The sequence below is a fragment of the Vicugna pacos genome, chromosome 27 (genome assembly GCF_048564905.1).
Source record: "Vicugna pacos chromosome 27, VicPac4, whole genome shotgun sequence".
In the NCBI taxonomy this organism is placed as follows: Eukaryota; Metazoa; Chordata; class Mammalia; order Artiodactyla; family Camelidae; genus Vicugna; species Vicugna pacos.
In genome coordinates this window covers 15,422,396-15,440,293 of record NC_133013.1, presented here as the reverse complement: position 1 = coordinate 15,440,293, position 17,898 = coordinate 15,422,396, and the positions used below count along the sequence as shown (strand labels likewise).

General features: G+C 49.3%; 1 protein-coding gene across 2 annotated transcripts in view; it reads left to right on the top strand.

Annotated features, from left to right (window-relative positions):
* Positions 1-11,457: 11,457 nt before the first annotated feature.
* KLHL25 (kelch like family member 25) overlaps positions 11,458-17,898 on the top strand; it is a 30,322-nt gene continuing 23,881 nt past the window's right edge. For both annotated transcript variants that reach the window (XM_072950738.1, XM_072950740.1), the window contains exon 1: positions 11,458-11,589. The gene's annotated coding sequence lies outside the window, so the exon portion shown is untranslated. The remainder of the gene's footprint in view (positions 11,590-17,898) is intronic.

Below are 17,898 nucleotides of genomic sequence, written 5' to 3'. Positions count from 1 at the left end.
ATAAATAAAATGAACAGTTCCCAAGGGGAAAAAAAAACCTACACTAAACCATACACTGAAATATGAAATATCAAATGCTTTTCCCCTAAGTCAGAAACAAGGTGGCTGTGATGTGAGCAGCATTTCTGTCTAACATACCAGGAATCCAAGGCAGTTCATTAAAGCAAGAGAAGGAAATAAGAACTATAAACACTGGACAGGAAGAAATAAAGCTGTTATTATTCACAGAGAATATAGTCGTGTACTTAGAAAATTCAAAAGACTATAGATGAATTATTAGAATTAATAAATGAGTTTATTGGGGACCATGGAGAAAAAAAAAGTCCATTTAAAAATCAATTTTATTTCCCTATAGGAGCAACAAACTAATAGAAAATGAAAAATTTAAACAAATGCTATTTACGGCAGTGCCAAATAACACCAAACATCGCCTGGATCTGGAGCCCACAGATGATCAGCTCAAGGCTGATTACTTAAAAGCAAAAACAAGCAAACAAAACAAAACAAAAATACTTAATGCCCAATGGGCCTTGGAGCCATCAATTTCTGTTTCTGTTTCATTTCATTCATGCTGTAAATTTCCCTTGAGCCTCCACCCAGGTCCCACCAAAAGTAGCGTCCCTCCCTGCGAGCTGTGATTGAAACGGTGGTAAGAGCTGTTCCGTAGACTGAAAGATAAATACGAGTGGCTGAAGGCCTCCTGGGGAAAAGTCAAAGGTGGGACTTGGCTCTCCAAGTGCAGGTGGAGGCCAGAATCTGAAAGAGGCAGGAAGCTCCACCAACTGAATGCTGCAGCCGCTGGCCCTCCTTTCCCTCCACTGAGACTTGGTGGTGGCCCAGTCCGCTCTACAGCTTTGTCAGTCAAAGCGGAGAAGAGCTTTTTGCACCTGCAGGAAAAGAATACTGTCTCTTCTGAGGAATTTGGGAGAGGTTTCCCTGGGGTCGGTTGGGAACTCTCTGAGTACCATCACCCACTTTCCCACCCAAAGCCCCAGAATCTTGCCCCTTGGCCTTCACTCATTTGGCCAACAGCCCCCTTTTGTCTGTTTGCCTGAGATAAGTCTTCCAAGTTTGGTGTTGCAACCACTGGTCCCACATTCTTTGTCACATTCTGCGAGGACGTCCTCTGGGGTGTCGGGAGCCTGTGCCAACATGTTAAAGCTCCAGGACGTTTAATCCGCAAGGCACTTTTGTGTTGATGAAGTTTCAAGGATCTACTGAAATGTTAGAAACCAGGGAAAATGCATGGGCTCTAAAATAGAAACAGGCAACTCAAAAATCAGTATGAATATATGTGTAAATATGTCTACAAAATGTAACCGAGGCAGCTAGTCGATTGCAGCCTCACGCAGCCCTTCCTTGGCTCGTTTAGCATAGCTCGTGGATACATTTTGATTTTGATGTGGTTTTTTTTTGAGGGGGGTGCTGTGGAAGTGCTGTGGTTTTCTGAAGTCTTACATGGCCCTCCAGAATTCCCAAGGTGAACTTGTGGGGAGCATCCCAGGGTGAAGAGGAATTGAAATCATAGAAATCAGATGACTTTGGAAGAACAAGAAGTATCTGCAAAAATGCAAGCAGATTTCTTTAGGTTCTTTGAGGATCTCGTCTGTCATTCTTTTCTCCTCTCCTTTTCCAACATCGGAGAATGAGTCACGATTCCCTAGCACCACTTCCACCCCCAACTCCTACTCCTGATTCCTCCGCTGAAGCAGTCCCACTCTAAATCTGCCACCAGAGCCTTGACAAAATCCAAGTAAGGGAAACTTTTCTCTGTCACTTCTTGTGCCCCGCAGGAACTGGATTCTACTAAGGCTCGCAAATGTTACGATGCAACTCTTACCAAGTGTATCAGCCACTGATTTAGGAAGATTGGGGAACCAGGATTAATAGGGGCAAATTTGGGGACAGGTGGTCTCCTCAGTGCCCTCACACTGTCAAACAAACAAAAAACTAGAAATGCCCTCAAACTCAAATGTGCACCTGGAAACAATTCAAAGATACCATGCCAATCATGGAGGAAAGGCAGTAAGAAATTATGTTGGAAGGAGGAAGTGGGTAGAGCGGATGCTGTCAGCCCAGCTATGTGTAAGTTTCCAGAAGATCTGGCTTCTGGGAGGGAGAAGATATGGGGCATTTACTAGCTGGTGCATATCAAATCAATCCTCTTTTTATTATGCCAAAAAGCGCCTTATAAAGACCTTGGTTTCTCTGTTCACAACAGGTTTACAGGGAATTGGACTTCTGTGGCTTTTAATATTGTATTGTCTTGAAAGGTGTCTTGTTGAGATCACTTTTGTGTATGTATATTTTTTTACTTTGAGACTTCTTGTTTGACCCATAGATTATTTGGAACTGTGTTGTTTAATTCCTGCATGTTTAGAAATTTTCTGTCTTTCTGTTGTTGCTTCCTAGTTTGATTCCATCATGATCAGAGAACATTGTATGATTTCATTTTTTTTTAAATTTGAAGTTTATTTTATGGCCCAAGATATAATCTGTCTTGGTGAATGTTCCATGAAAAAGAATGTACATTTTGTGGTTGGGTAGACTGTTCTATAAATTGTGAGTTAAAGCCTGATGATTGATTATGCTGTTCAGATCTCTTACAGCTCTGATGTTAGAGGCTGGTTGGAACCCTAGTAGTTCTATAGGATGCTGAGAGGGAAGTGTTGGAATCTCCAAACAGAATTGTGGATTTGTCTGCTTCTCCTTTCTGCTCTATCAGTTTTTACTTCATCTATTTTGAGGGTCTTTTGTTTGGTGCATACACATTTAGAGTCATTGTATCTTTCTGGTGGATTGATCCTTTGATAATAACTTTTAAAACCCCCTTTATTTTCATTGTGTCTTTCTTGTTTCCTACACACCTTTGAGGTAGTTTTAATAACTTGTATTTTCCCAGAAAATCTTCAGTATCATCAAGGTTCTCAAAATATTTTATCCTGAAGCTAATTGTGTGTGTACATGCATACACGGTGTTTTTATATTTATATAATATTAACAACTATGGGTAAACACTATATACTTTATAGCATTTTACAGTATGCGTAAATGTGATTGTACCCTGTGTATCCATTTGCAAATTGCTCTTCCCACTCAACATGGATGTATCCTTGCTGTTCTCATGTGTATCCATGCTGACACATAAAGATACCTCGTTGCTTTTAACTGCTCTGCAGTAACCCTTTGTGTGAGTAAACATTAACAGTTAATCCACTCTCATGCCTAGTTTTTCCTGTCTGGAGTTTTTACTATGTTACGGGCCCGGGTAGGCTCTGTAGCAGGACAGCTAACCGGGAGTTAGTCACTTTTTTCCCAGCCGTCTGTTTTTTTTTAACTTCTCCCCACGCCACCATCTCCCTTCTCCCTGTCCTCCCAGTAAACTCCATACTCCTCCCCGGGCTCCTCTTTTCTGGAATCCACTCCCTGCAGCTTTTTCCTGCCAGGTCTTTATTTATACCTTCGAAAGCTTTCTCTACCTTTGTTTTATTTTTCTCACCCAGTCAGGTCCAGGGCAAATACTGCCTCCAGAGCTCACCTTTCCCTCCCTAACTCTGTCACAGCGTTTTATTTGAATCTCTATGACATTCTCAGTTTTATTTTGCAGTTTTTGTATTTTCTGCCCCCATTGAGCCTAATTTATGCTATTTTTAAGGACAAGGACTATGATTCGTTCACCTCTGGGCACCCCCCATCACCCTCCAGATCCACTCAGCTCCCCGCACCTGCTGAACGTTCAATAAACATTTTTTCAATCAGCACGTCAATGAACAAAGCCTAGAGCCTTTAAACAACTTGTAACCTATAATGAAAAGGAATATGAAAGCAAATATATGTATGTACATTTATGACTGAAACATTATGCTGTACACCAGAAACTGACACAACATTGTAAACTGAGTATACTTTGATGAAAAAAAAAAAAAACTTCTAGATACCACTCCCAGTGGGCTATGCATGGATACATTTGAGCATGGAATAAAATCCCACAGGGCATGCTGTTCTTTTCCTGGAGAAGCTTTTCTGGAGCCAGGCCCAGGAATCCCACAGTCCTATCGTCCCGTGCTGGCTATGCGCTCCCACTGCTTTTACGGATGCTAGGGAGAGGGCCTGAGGGCTGGAGGCCCCTGACTCAACACCGGGAGGGGTCAGACTTTCAGGGTGGCAAGTGAGAGAAGCAGGGCTCCTGCCTCTCCAGCGGGGGAGTCCCCAGAGAACACTCTCAACTTTATGGTGTTCCCGAATAATAATTACAATTAATTGAACGCTTAGGGTAAGTAAGGACACTCCTCGCCGCTGACAAGTCGTCATGGCAGGTGTGAATATTTGGGGTTTATTAGGTCCAAGGCTCTGGGCTAAGTGCTCTTCATAGATTTTTTTTTCTTAATTTAACTTTTTAAGAACCCTGTGAAGTAGGAACTAATAGTAGTAGCAGTAATAATACTGCCCCCACTTTACTGATGGAGAAACTGAGGCTCAGATGAGCCAAAATAATCTACTCATGGTCACACAGTAAGTGGCAGAGCCAGGATAAACCCAAGTTGTTCTGCTCTCTCCCTCCCTTCCTTCTTTTTAAATGTTATCTTTTATTATACAAAGAAAACCTAAGACATTTTTCTAAAATACCAGCCCATATATCTAGAATACAGATCTTCTTTACCTTATTTCTTCTCCTATCCTAATCTGTGCATAAAAATACATGGCTTTATTTCATTTTTAAGCTTCTGACTGTTTTTTTCCCCTTTGTTTTTTTAATTGAAGTATAGTCAGTTACAGTGTGTCAGGTTCTGATGTACAGCGTAATGTCTCTGTCTGCATATACATACATGTATTCCTTTTCATGTCCTTCTTCATTATAGGCTACTACAGGATAGATATTGAACATAGTTCCCAGTGCTATACAGTAGGAACTTGTTGCTTATCTGTCTAACTGGCTTTTAAATTATTTTTGGATAAGCGATAACTTCCCACTGTTCAGAAGTCAGACTCCCTAACCATCCAGCGCTGTCTCCATCTCTGTCCTGCATCAGCCCTGCCCTCCTCCTCACTCATGGGGCCCATTGGGCTCATGTCCTCACAGAGCATCTTCATTTACATACACGGATTTACAAGTGTACTTTTCGATTCTCCCACCTTGGGCCCCAAAGACAGCACCCTGTGCACACGGCTTTGCATCTGCCACCTGCCCTCACCTGGTGGCAGTGTGAGGACCCCATGAGGAAGATGAACTGTTGTTCCCTGCTGTGTTCTGCCCCTGGTCTGTGGGAAGGAGGGGAGTGGGGCAGGCCCCAGCCAACATTGCTCAAAGAGCATTTGTTCTGTGATGTTCTCTTATCTTCCTTCCTGCAGCTCATTCCCACCCCCGCGGTCCTGCTCCTGGGCTGCGGGGTCCTGGGCATCAGAACCTCCTCCCTGGTGTCTCTGCAGTTGCCTGCTGCCCCATGGACCAAAGCCGACCCGCTTTGCCCTTCCCACACCGCCAGGACGTGCTGCATGGTGAGAAGCGCCAGTGTGCCTACTGTATCAGGTAAAGGTCTAAATGGTGGTGTTTCTGGCGGGGCAGGGAGAGCGCATTTGGGGATGGGCTTCATGGACACTGCTGAATGGAGACCCTGGTGTGGCTGCAGCATCTTGGGGAGGAGGAGCAGCAAACTCAGAGGACGTCTTCCTCATGGAGTCCCCACACTGCCAGCAGGTGAGGGCAGGACACTGTCCCGCCTACCCCAGCCCCGGCCCTGCCAACCTCGGCCCTGCCCTGCTGCTTTGTGTACCCAGGGCTGAAGTGGTGACTCACTGTTGGCCTTGATCCCAGCGGCTCCCCCAGTAGGGCAGCCACTGACTCCCGGCTCCTCCCTTGGGAACCGAAGCTGACAAAGCCATCTCCTGCCACAGCCTTGCCCTGGGCAGGCCCCACCTGACCAGGGGTTCCATTTTGGGGGAGCTTGACCAAAAATGGAAGACTTGATTGAATTTATCCAACACTGAGATCAGAAACTACCGACTTACTGGTGGCGAATACTGCCCTGGAAGCTACATCCAATTCATCCTGAATTCGTTCAGTACATGTTTATAGGGAGCCTACTGTGAGCCAGGCACTGGCCTAGGTCTGGAAATGGAGCAGTGAATACAAACCCTTGCTCTCGTGGATCTTACATCCTGGGAGAGCAGATAGCTAATTAGAAGCCCCCACACCAAATAAAATGTGTGCATGTGTGTATTTATACTGCCAGTGTTGTGTATCTGTACTGTCAACCAGGAGCACCTGTAGAGAACAAGGTGGGTTTATTACTTATAGCAAGGAAGGAGCCCACGTACCATGTGGGATCCGAGGGCATCTTGGCCCGGGGGTGTTAGGAAGAAGCTAGAATAGGATCTGGGCTTTGGCTGGGTGGTGTGGGAGAGGGCCCCAGGAAGTAGGGCTTTGCCCTGGACTGAGTGATGAGCCTACAAGAGGGTGTCTCAGTCAGCCTTATTGAAAAGGAGGGAGACCAGTTGGAGGCCAAAGCTGTAAATAATAAAAAAGGCAACAGTCACTCCCATTAACCAGGAGAGGTGGTTTTGGTTTTGGTATTTTGTGGCTCAGGCAATACTTGTGTTTGCTGTGTTCGGACATGATTATGGAGTGGCCTTGTTTTTGTCTTGCCCACCGTGGTCACAAAGGGGCCTTGTCTAATGCTGATGCTCTGCTGAACTGTTTTTGTTTAAGAGCAGAGCAGCCAGGCCGAGCTGTGCGTGCAGGGCCAGCTCCCAGACGTCAGGGCTGCTTTCTCTCTCTATCGACATATATATCTGTATCTATTATATATGTGTATCTATATATCTATATCTCTCTCTATGTATAGATATATATATAGTATATACAGAACTTCGGGTGGAAGTAAGTGCTTTGGAGATAAGGAGTAGGGATAGGGGTTGCCAGGGTAGGGAACGTGGTTCCTTTGTGTTTGTTTTTGTGTTCTTCTTTGCTTGTTTTTTTTACCTCATAGTGTTGTATTGCTGTATGGTTTGCATCATAGTGATTTAGTTACACATGTATATGAACTTACTCTTCTTCATTACGGGTTACTCTAAGCTATTGAATATGGTTCCCTGTGCTGTACAATAGGACTTTGTTGTTTGTCTGTTCTGTACATAATACTTTGTATCAGCCAATCCCAAACTCCCGATTTATCCCTCCCTCCCCCTTTTCTCCCCTGGTAACCATAAGACTGTTTTCTGTGTCTATGAATCTCTTTCTGTCTTGTAAATAAGTTCCATCGTGTCGTCTTTTAGATTCCAGGAATGTGGTTCCTTTGAAGCAGGTGGTCAGCAAGGCCATAGGGAAGGTGACATCTGAGTGGCAACTTGAGGACGCAGGGAAGGAACCACGTGGACATCTAGGGGAAGAGCTTGCTGGGTGGAATCAGCAAAGGCCCCCGCAGGAAGAGTGGGTTTGGCTTGTGTGAGGCCTGGCAAAGGGGTCAGTGGACCTGGAGCAGAGTGAGTGAGGGGCAGGGAGGTGGAAGGTGTGTGTGAGGGGTGGTCTAGGCCAGATCAGGTCAGGCCTGTTGGCCAACGTGAGGACGCTGACCTTCACTGAGTGAGATGGGAGCTGCGGGAGGATTTTGAGGGGATTTTGAGGGGTTAAAGGACATAGATTACGTTGTTAAAAAGCCCCCTCTGGCTGCTGTGTTGAGAATGGGCTCTAGGGAGCAGTGGTGGGAGTGCAGCTGGAAGGCTGCTGCAGTGGAGGAGGCAGGGGAGGGGGGGTGAGACAGTGGTTTGGAGCTGCCTGGTGGGGGCAGTAAAAAGTGGTAAGAAGTGCTCAGACTGAACAGGGGTTGGAGGTGGGGTGAGACAGAATGGTGCCAAGATTTTCTATCTGATCTAAAGATTGAGTTGTCCTTTCCTGAGATGGGGAAGCCCACTGGAAGAGCAGATATCTTTTGCCAGGTGTATCAACAGTTCAATGGGGACATGTTAAGGTGAGGGGCCCTTAGATATTCAAGCCGAGATGTTGGCTAAGCAGAGGCACCTGTGGGCCTGGAGTTCCTGGAGAGGTTGCGTGGGATTTGGGAGCTACCAGTGTTTATGTGCACACAAGGCATGGACCTAGACGAAATCAGCCAGAGTGTGACTGGAGATAGAGAAGAGGTGTTGTCTATCTGCCCTCACTTCCCAGACCCTCCAATATTTGGACATCTTGGAAGTGAGGAGGAATCAGCGGAGGAAACTCAAAAGGAACATCCTGAGAGGTGGAAGCACCAAGAATTCTATCATCTATTAATAAATATGTATTGAATTCTGCACATCATCTCAGAATGCCTAAGACTTTAGATTCTGAACTACAGGAATACGGACAGATGGCAATGCCAGGAGTGGGGAAAAAGGTGTTGGCTAAGACTGTTGGTCAACACCAAGAGTCTGTTCCCTCTTTCTTGGTGAAAGAACTCTGACTTTGTTTGGAGAGGCAATGCATTCATATAAATGTCTACGTAAGATATAAATGGAAGTATGTGGGATTTCTGCAGCCTGCTTGAATGGAGCTAACACAGTTTGGAGGCTCACATCTGCTCTTCTACCCTTATTCCTTTCTGCTGTCTGAGAGATTGACGTTGTAGTTGGAGCTTCAGCAGCCATCTTGAACCAAGAGGCATCAACAAATGGAAACCAAGCATTAAAGATGGTAGAATGGAAATATAGGCACCCATGCTCTTGAGAAGTGTGGAGTTGCTAACCAGTCATGGATTACTTAACTTTAGATTTATTTTGCATAAGCAAGAAACAAACTTCCATCTTTTTAAAATTCACAGTTATTTTAGGTTTTCTGGCATAGTATAGCAAAATCTGATTCTAACTAAGATGAGATTTATTCACAGTATTTCAAAACTGTGTGGACAACTTGTGTGAGGGAACCAAGTCACCTACAGAGTTTGTCGTGGTCCCTGCCCTCCCAAAACTCCCGGTGTAGTGGGGTGGACTAACAGGTATGTGGGTCATTATGACAGTGGCTGGTAGGGGCTGTGATGGGGTTACGCTCCAGGGTCTACAGTGAGGACGGAGACAGATGGCAAAGCAAGCTCCGTCCTCTCTGTTCCTTTCAAATCATATCTAAATCCAATGACTCAACACGTGTTCTTGGTCTGATTTTGTTCCCTTGCCTACATTTAATTTTAATATATTCCAGGACCTAATTTAAGATTAGAGTTGAAGAAGGGAAAAAATGATAATGTAGATCAGATTTTAGATGGTTGGCACTTAGAATTTCACAGAGAACCTGAATGGAATAATCAGCAATGGTTATGAACTTGCTAAGAGTCAATTTAGTACATGGAGCTTTGTCCAACCAACAATTACATAAATACTCCAGCTCTAGAAAATTGGCAGGAGGCTGAAACTACAAATGTGATCTCTGTCATTTCTTTAATGGATCAGTTACTTTGATGCCACCTTCCCCCCTTGGGAGGCACCTTAACAGCACACTTGGCTAGCTTCTTACCTCAGGCCAAGACCGCTCTTGGGTATCGGAACCCTTGTGTCTTACCCTCCCAGATCTAAGCTAAATGGAGAAACAAATCTATATTGAGCACATGTTAAATGCCAGTCCCATTACATGTGCTCTTTTATGTAATCGTTACAATACCCTGAAAAATAGGTGCTAGAATCTTCCTTTTGTTACGGAACAAAAGTTCATGTGCCCGATGCACCATAAGGCCAAACAAACCAAAATGTTGGACTTTGGAGCAGCTAAAGGTTTAGGCCAAGCAAGGAGGATGGGCAGCTCATGCTTGAAAAACTCGAACTCCCCGATGATTTGGAGGGGAACGTATAGGCAAAAGTTGGGGTGAGGGCTGCAGGGTGTGAGACCTTCTCCTGATTGGTTGGTGGAGAGGTAACAGGGCGATTTCGGAATCTTGTGCTCAGCCTAAAGTTGCCATGCTCCACTCTGAGTGGGGCCTTAGTTCCTGCAGAAGAACTCAAAGATACTGTTAAGTATATTCCTTGAGGAGGAACCAGGACCCTGCCCCAAGGCTGCACTACTATTGTTTCACTTTTCCTCTGCATTCCCTCCCTTCCCTGAGGGAACTGTGTGAAGCTGCCTTTAGAACTCAGGGAATGTCAATGAAGGAGGCTGAATGAAGCCTATGCCCTGCTAACAAGAAATGGGGGGACACGGGAAGAATTTGTACCAGGGTCCTGCTGTGTCACTTTTCGCCAATAAGAATCCAACACTCAGAGAGCCTTGAGCAATCTGTTTCCAGTCCTAAACAGCTCTTGAGGGGGTAGAGCTGGAATTCAAAACCCTTTCCTCTAAACCATATTGGTTCCCTCCACAGTGCCTCCCTGGTGTCTTCCGTATCATCTCACAGCCTTTTAAGCCTGGAATCTCTTCTGTCCAGTCTAAACAGCTTTCACCCATGGGCTCTCCTTCCCAGTTCCCACCAGTCAAAATCCACCCTTCCTCCAAATCTTTCCTGCAATCTCTTCCCCCTCCAGAAACCTTCCCTGCACCTCCCATCAGTGTGACCTCTGCTTTTTGAGAATTCTCCCGCCCCATGCTTGACTCTTAGAGCACTTATCTTCTGTACTTTACCAGGGCAGGGCTTTCTGTATCCTTAAGTGACCTACCTAAATTATCCATTTCCAGTGGGAGGGAGAAAAGAAATACATTTATCGCACACTTATTTTGTCATAGGAGTTTGTCTTCTTTAATTCCGCGAAGAATCCTATGAGGACTTTTTACCTGCCACGTGACAAATGAAATTAGGTATACAGCAAGCAACCTAAAGTGGTGGAAAGAGATGCAAACCCAAAAGGCAAGAAGGAGAAATTAGAAAAAGAAAAGAAAAATGTTTTAAAGAGAAAAAGAAAGAAAAAGAAAAGGAGAAATTATAGATCATTTTCCCCACATTGAGCCTGGCATATTGCACAAGCGTCCAGTAAATGTTTGCGGAATGAATTAATGAATGGATGGATACATGAATGAATAAATATTTGAACGCTGGTTTACAAAAGGGACTTAGAAATGACAAGGGTAGGAGAGCTGAAGTACCCTGAAAAGTACATATTCCAAGTACAGATGGGGTTCAGAGGCTAAAGAAAACCCCAAACACTGAAACAAGCCCAGAGTAAAAAGAAAGGGTTTCCTTAACACTTTCATGACTAAACGTGGGGCTCCGCAGACCGGAGTATTTGCAATCTACAAAGCTCTCTCCTTTGGAAAGCTCTCGAACACCGCAAACTTCGGCCGAGGGGGCGGGCAGGCGTCTGTCCCTTTAAGAATCCGGTCGAAGTCCTTTTCCTCTCCCTGACCCGCCCCCTCGCGGAGCCGGAGCAGCCCAGCGCCCACCCCTTTCTCTTGCGGACTGAAGTACAGGTTCGGCGGCCCATCCGTCATAGAAGCGCCGCCTCTGATTGGCTGCGGGGCAGGAGGCGGGGCGGGAAGGCCGGAGAAACTAGTTTGCTGGCGGTGCCCGGGCAGAACCGCAGCGGCAGCGCGGTCGGCGGCTTTGGCGAGCCGGGGGAGGGGAGCGGCGGCAGCGAGGTCTGCGGAGCCTCGCGCGGGCGGCGAGGGGCCTCTGAGCGCGGCGGGCGGCGGCGCCACGAGCGGTGAGTACCGGGCTAGGCTGGGCTGGGGGCGCCGTCCTGGGGCCGGTCTAGCTGCGCGCCCGGCTGCCGCCACTGGCACTTGTCACCCCCACCCCCCACTCCCGAGCCGGGACCGGGGACGCCGGGTCCTGCGCGCCGGGCCGTGGGAGCCCCCGGCAGAGTGAGCCTTGTGGGTCCGTGCCCCGGGAGCAGCAGCAGGGCTGGAGTACCCCGAACCGCCGCGGCCACCGGAGGTCTGGGCGGGGGAGCTGGAGACCGGGACAATGGTAGGGAGTGGGGACTGTAGTCAGCCACCCCCTCCCCAAGCCCGCGCCTCCTCCCGCCTCGCGCGTGCCTGGGGAGCTGGAGAGGGTATTTGTTGAAAGCTCTGAGCGAGGGAATGAATTGTTTTGCAAATGGATGTTGCGCGCGGGAGCTGCAACTCTTTCCCCTGGGAGTGCTTGATTCATTGAGTCCACAGACTCTCTTTTTAAAAAATTACTATCGATCCTGGAAAGAGGAGGCTGCCTGTCTTTGAGGATGCGAGCGGCCCGGCTCTGCGCCCGGGGACAGGCGAAGTCCCCGCGCACTTGACGCCGAGGGCCAGATGGCTGCCTGCCTCGTGCAGAGCGAGGGCCCAGAGGTTTAACCAGGGAAAGGTCGTCCATGCGAACCGTCCGCCGCTCCTGTACCCCGGCTGTTTATGTCCCACTTGACAGGGCTCCTCGTCTCTGTTTAGAGAGCTTTGGAGCAGCAGAGGGAACGGTCACATACCCAAGTCCTGTCCACCTGTCTCCCGGGGTGTCTGCCACCCTAACAGGTCCAGAGCAAGCCTGTCCTCTTCTCCCCATCTTACCCTGGCTCGAGAACCCCGCATTGGGCACACCCCCACTCCATTCCCCACTCTGGGTTGCTTAAGAAGCTTTCCCATTGGAAGACTGCTCCCAGGGGCACCATACGCTTTTTTTGTGCTGCTGCTTCAAAGCCCTCGAAGTTCATTACCACGATCTTTAAACGAAGGAAAATCTTTGTAGAGACGTAGTCAAAGGGGTTGTGGTTGGGGCAGACGCAGGTGCCTTGCCGGTTTAATCCGGGCTCTCTTGGTCCTGCTGGGTGGCTTTGGGCAGAGGGAGGGCTTCCTGAGCTTTGGTCCTCTTTGGTGAGTCAGGGCAGAGAAGGCCCGGTGTCTGGGCCTTTTGGGTTCACTCTGGTGGTGTGACTGAGGGAGAGAAGTTGCCAGTGGCACGGGAGAAGAGGTGGGAACCCATGGTCTTATCACTGGCCAGAGTCTGGTGACTGTGACTTGGGGTCAGGCCCTTTGGGACCCTGGGCCTGGCTCCCTATTCACGGTGGGGCTAATGCTCAGTGGGCCCAGGTGTGCTGTGAGGGCTGCTGAGGGAGGTTGGTGAAGGCTTGCTTTTGGGGGCTGGGGAGGAGTAGGACCCAAGGTCCACCTCACTGGGGGTAGGTTTGGTGTCCTTCTAACATGGGGTCCTTGTGTCCCCAAGCCACGTTTTTGGAGGTTGACGAGTCAGTCTTCTTCCAGGCCCGGCAGCTATCTCGGTCTTGAGTCATTCTCCTTCACAGGAAGTGACTCTAGGGAGGTTGTTACAAGGAAGGTAGGGAGAAGCGGTAGAGACCTTCGTCCTGGGCTCGGGCTGCAGCCGGGTATATGTTGGTGGTGCAGAGAGAGCAGCGGGCGAGTTGCACACTCCACTCAGAGACAGCTTTGACGCCTCTTAATAGCATCTTAAACCATCGGGCACTCAGTGTGGGACAGGAGAGCAGGAAGGAAAGAGGACGATTACCCAGGCCTTGGACTTCGCCCACTGCAGTGAAGGCAGGCTTGGTTCTTCCCATCTATCACTGTGATGAGCCAGGTGGTTGGAGCCAGTGTCATTTACTGGGTGGTTTGTTCATTCATTTGTTAGTTGATTAATTGATCATAATATGAAGCGTCTTGACTGGGACCCTGCCTTTGGGGAGCTCCTGGACCCAGTCTGCGGCTGGCATGTGGATTAGGGGCCCTGACACGTGGAGGTGTGCACAGTTTCCCAGTGATAAAGGCAGTGAGGGGCGCTGAAGGGATGCAGGATGGGCACAGGTGGAGAGAAGATGCCTTGATTAGGTAATGATGAGAAAGTCATGTCACGGGCCACGGCCTCCCCCCATACTCACACTTGTCCCAGAGGCTAGTTCATTGCTGACCTCCAGGCAGGTGCAGGTTGAGGTTGGGCAGAACGCAGGTGGGAGGCAATGGAAAGGTTCACGCAGGGCTGTGGTCTGGGCTGTGAAGTCAGCTGTCCCAGGAGACCCCAGGAAGATGCGTGGCTTCTGGATATAGCCTCTCTGCTTAGGGGATCCCAAGGGATCCCGGGAGAACCCACCCCAGCAGCACCAAAGACTGGCCCATCACCTGAGCCCTTAATCCCTCTGGACCAGCCATCAGTGTGGGTGTGGCCTGGCCAAGGAAGGGGCCAGCAGAGCTGGCACGAGAAAACAGAGTGGCCAGACACAAATGAATTGGCTGATTGAGATGCTGGTTTTCATCTAATGTGGTAAATTTCATAATTGAATCGCCTCAGGCAGCCAAGGCTGTTGAAGTGTTTTCCCAGCCAGAAAACACTTAGTTAGAACAGCTGGGGGCGGGGGCGGGGAGAGTGTATGAGTCCACAGCTTTTGCTCACAACATCCCAGCAGGCCTTTCCCCTTAGGAGTCTGGGTCTGTCCCCAGGTGATGGAAGTCAGCCCAGCCTCCCCAGCAGGTTCCACTCCCTTTCCTGGACCTCCTGCCCTCTGAGCAGCGGTGCTTCCAATCCCCATCTGAAGGTGGCTAAAGCTGGTACCGGTCACCTTCAGACACTCACCTTGTCAACCTGACTACAGGTTCCTTGGCTGTTAGGACCAGGGAAGAGGGACTGTGTGAATCAGGGACAGAGAGGGCTCCAGAATGCAAGGGCTCCCTGTTAAGTCTCTTGGGCACCAGGTCAGGGGCAAGAGCATGGGCTTGGGAACCAGACTTGGGTTCAAATGCTGCTTGTGTGTCTGTGGTCAGCTCTCTCCTGGGGCCCCAACCACTGCCACCCACCCTGCCCCCTTCCCTCTAGCACCAGTAGGCTCTGTTCTTTCTCACTGCTAAACCTTTCCTTCCCAGCCCCCAGTGCCCTTTTGGATGAAAAAGTGATAGACAGGTGTGGCTTATTAACCTATCTGTTCTGTGGTCTCAGAAATCCAGTTTAATTGGGAAATTTCACTGTATTTTCTGTAGATACATAAAAATCTCCCCAGCCACTCCCCCACCCCCCCCCAGTGGTCTCCTGCACCCCTGGGTTGGACAGAGTTTGGATGAAGCTCTCTGGACCACACTGTGTTTCAATGGGCTGACGCCCAAAGCCAACTCCACCTCTTCACCAACTGTCTCACAGTTGGAACCCTCCCACCTGGAACTTGTTGGCAGAAGGAGCACTTAAGTGGGGGTCTGGAGTCCTGTCCTGCCCCTACCTGGCTGTGTGATTTCTTGTAGGTCCCCTTACCTTTCTGGGCCTCAGTTTGCTTTTCTGTAAAAAGGGTAGATGCTCTCCTGCATTGCTATTAAAATGTTTTGCTGTGAAATCTCGAAAGTGCGTGCAGCCTCTGGTATTAAGTAGTTTGATGAGGCTTGAGTTACTGGCATAGCTCTCGTGGGCAGAAGGAGTTTGAGAGGCAGTTGGTGGAGTGCAGAGGGGCCAGGTTAGAAAGCAGAAGTCTGGTGTTCGAGTTCCAGCTCTTCCTCTAATGGGTGCTGTGGGCTTTTGGGCAGGTTGCTGTCCCTCTCTGGCCCCTCATTTTTCCACTTGTAGAATGAGAGGGGTCCAGTAGGCAAGTACCCCCCTTTTTTTTCCTTTCCCAGTGAGTGAAAACTGAGTCAGACCTTCTCCTCCCTTGGGCCTCTCTGCGTTCCCTGCCTCTGCTCACTGCCTTGGAGTTTGGGGTGCAGGTTGAAGGGCCTGCAGGCACTGGGTGCCATGGATAAGGGGCTGGTGAAGCCAGAGGACTGGGTCAGAGGAGAACCACACTGGGCCCAGTTGAGGGTGGGGGTGGTGGGGGGTGGCTTGTTTCCCATGATTGGTCTGGCCGGTCCCGGTGAGGGAGCTGGGCGGGCAGCAGGTGTGGAAGCACTTAGGGTGACCCGCTCCGGAACCAATGGGGTGGGACCTAACCTGCAGAGTGTTCCCTGTGCAGAGAGCCCAGGGCCACTTCTGAGAGGAAAGATGGACAGAGAGCTCCCAGGAGCAAGAGGGATCAGGAGGGAGCCCAGGGGGCAGAGGCCAGGCTCCCCGCCTGCTGCACGTCACACTCTCTGCCAAGGAGGCGCCTGAAAGACCAGTCTGATGGCTCCTGTGGGGAGGCAGGAGGCGGGGGCTGAGCAGGGCCGTGGGAATACTGTGTCACCTGCCGCCAGAGGGTGGGCCAAGCTGGCCGTGGGTGTCACTCCTCACCCACCTCTGTCTCCCAGGAAGATGCCTTCAACCCTCAGCCGTCCTTCAGAATGGGATGGAAACTGAAAGCCGTGTTTATTTTCTACCTGGTCCCCAAGGAGAGGCTGACCACAGATCAGTCTAGGCTGAATGGAATTAATTTCCTAATTAAGATAAGAGAAGCTTTGCTCATTGAAACCCCAGCATGAGCTGCCTGCCAGGTTTGCCTGCGAAGGCGTGAGGGCCAAGAGACGAGGAGGTCTTTTTCTAGAAAGCCCCAGCAACTGCACCCAGCATCTGGAGTTCAAGTCCTGCTGTGCCCTCTCTGGGCTCACAAGACCCTGGCAGCAAGCACTCTCACTCGTTCGCTCCTCTGTTGTTCCTGGCCTTGGGAGGGAGCAAGATGTGTGGCTCCATTCAGGCAGCAGACACTGATTTAGCGTGTTCTGAATGGCTACCCTGGACTAGAAACTGGAAAGAGAAAGTCAGGTTCAAAGAGGGGGCCTGCTCCGAAGCTTGGCTTCTGGCAGGGGAGGCAGACAGGTAGTCAGGTGTGTGGCTCAGCGCCAGGTGTGAGTGGCCTGCCAGCAGCCTGCCTCGGTGCCCTCACTGACACGGGAGCAAGCGGACTATCATGAGGGTCACCGTTCCAGATGTGTCCAGTGAACGGTTTTTGCCTTCTGTTTTCTGCCAGACTCTGTGTTGCAGCAGAGAATGGAGCAGGGTTCCCCCCTCACCCCGTCCTGGAGCCCCCATTCACCAGGGGGAGCAGACAATAGACAGACCACAGGAACAGAGCTGTGGCTGGGCTGCGGGAGGCGGACAGGGAAGTGCAAGGAAAAGGTGGGGCATCCATTTAGACAAGGAGGTCTGAAGAAGGCCTCTCTGGGCTGGTGGTGTTTGAGCTGAGACCTCCAAGATGGTGAGAGGCAGTCACGGGAAGGTCTGAGGAAGGGGATGCCAGGCTCAGAGTGGGCAAGTGCACAGGCTGGGACATCATGGGTTGGGGTGGGGGTTGAGATGGGACCCAGAGATCTCCTGCAGCCATTACGTTCTGGAACCTTCTGATTTGTAAGGAGGCTAAGGAAAACAGGTTTCTTTTAAATTATTTAATTTCAGTCATGCAGTGGTAGATTCCCTTTATATACAGTACGCAGCAGCAGCATGGTATGAAAGTGGCTCCATCCTTGGTATTTGTCGGCATTGTGGTTTGCCCCCTTCTGGTCCCCCTTTCCATACACAGATTTTGTTCTTATGTAATTTGGGTCACCCTCAGTTTTCCACAGCATTTATCACTTAGTGTATGGTGGTGCCCTTTCCCTTTTCATAGCTCCGTAATATTCCCCAGTGCAGCCGGATAACCACCTCTCATCTCACAGTCTCCTAGCCGGAGACTTTGGGTTGTGTCTGATTCCCCTCCCTGCCCCCCCCACACCCCACAATCCATGAAGTCATGCGCATCCTTGATCATACATCTTTCTGGTCTTTAAATTTTCATTGTCAAAGCCCATTGCCTTTCACAAAGCCTGAGCCAGTTGACTCCCCCGCTGATGGTGTCTGGGAGCCCATTTCCCGACACTCTCACCCATACTTGTTGTTACCCACAGTTTCCCTTTTAGCTAATGTGATGGGAGAAAAATGGTCTCATTATTTCTTTAAAAAAAAAAAGAAGGGTGATCCAGTGTTTTCAGGCTTCCTCTTTTTATTTTAATCCATCATTGTTTTTCCAGAAGATCAAGGCTTAGCAAGTGCTGGCTCTGCCTCTCTCTGGTCTCCTGATCACGGCTAGGGACTCAGTGAAGCCGTCACCCGCCCTGTCCCTGCATACTCATCTGTGAAATGAGGCCCTTTTAATCCCTGCCCTGCCCCCTGC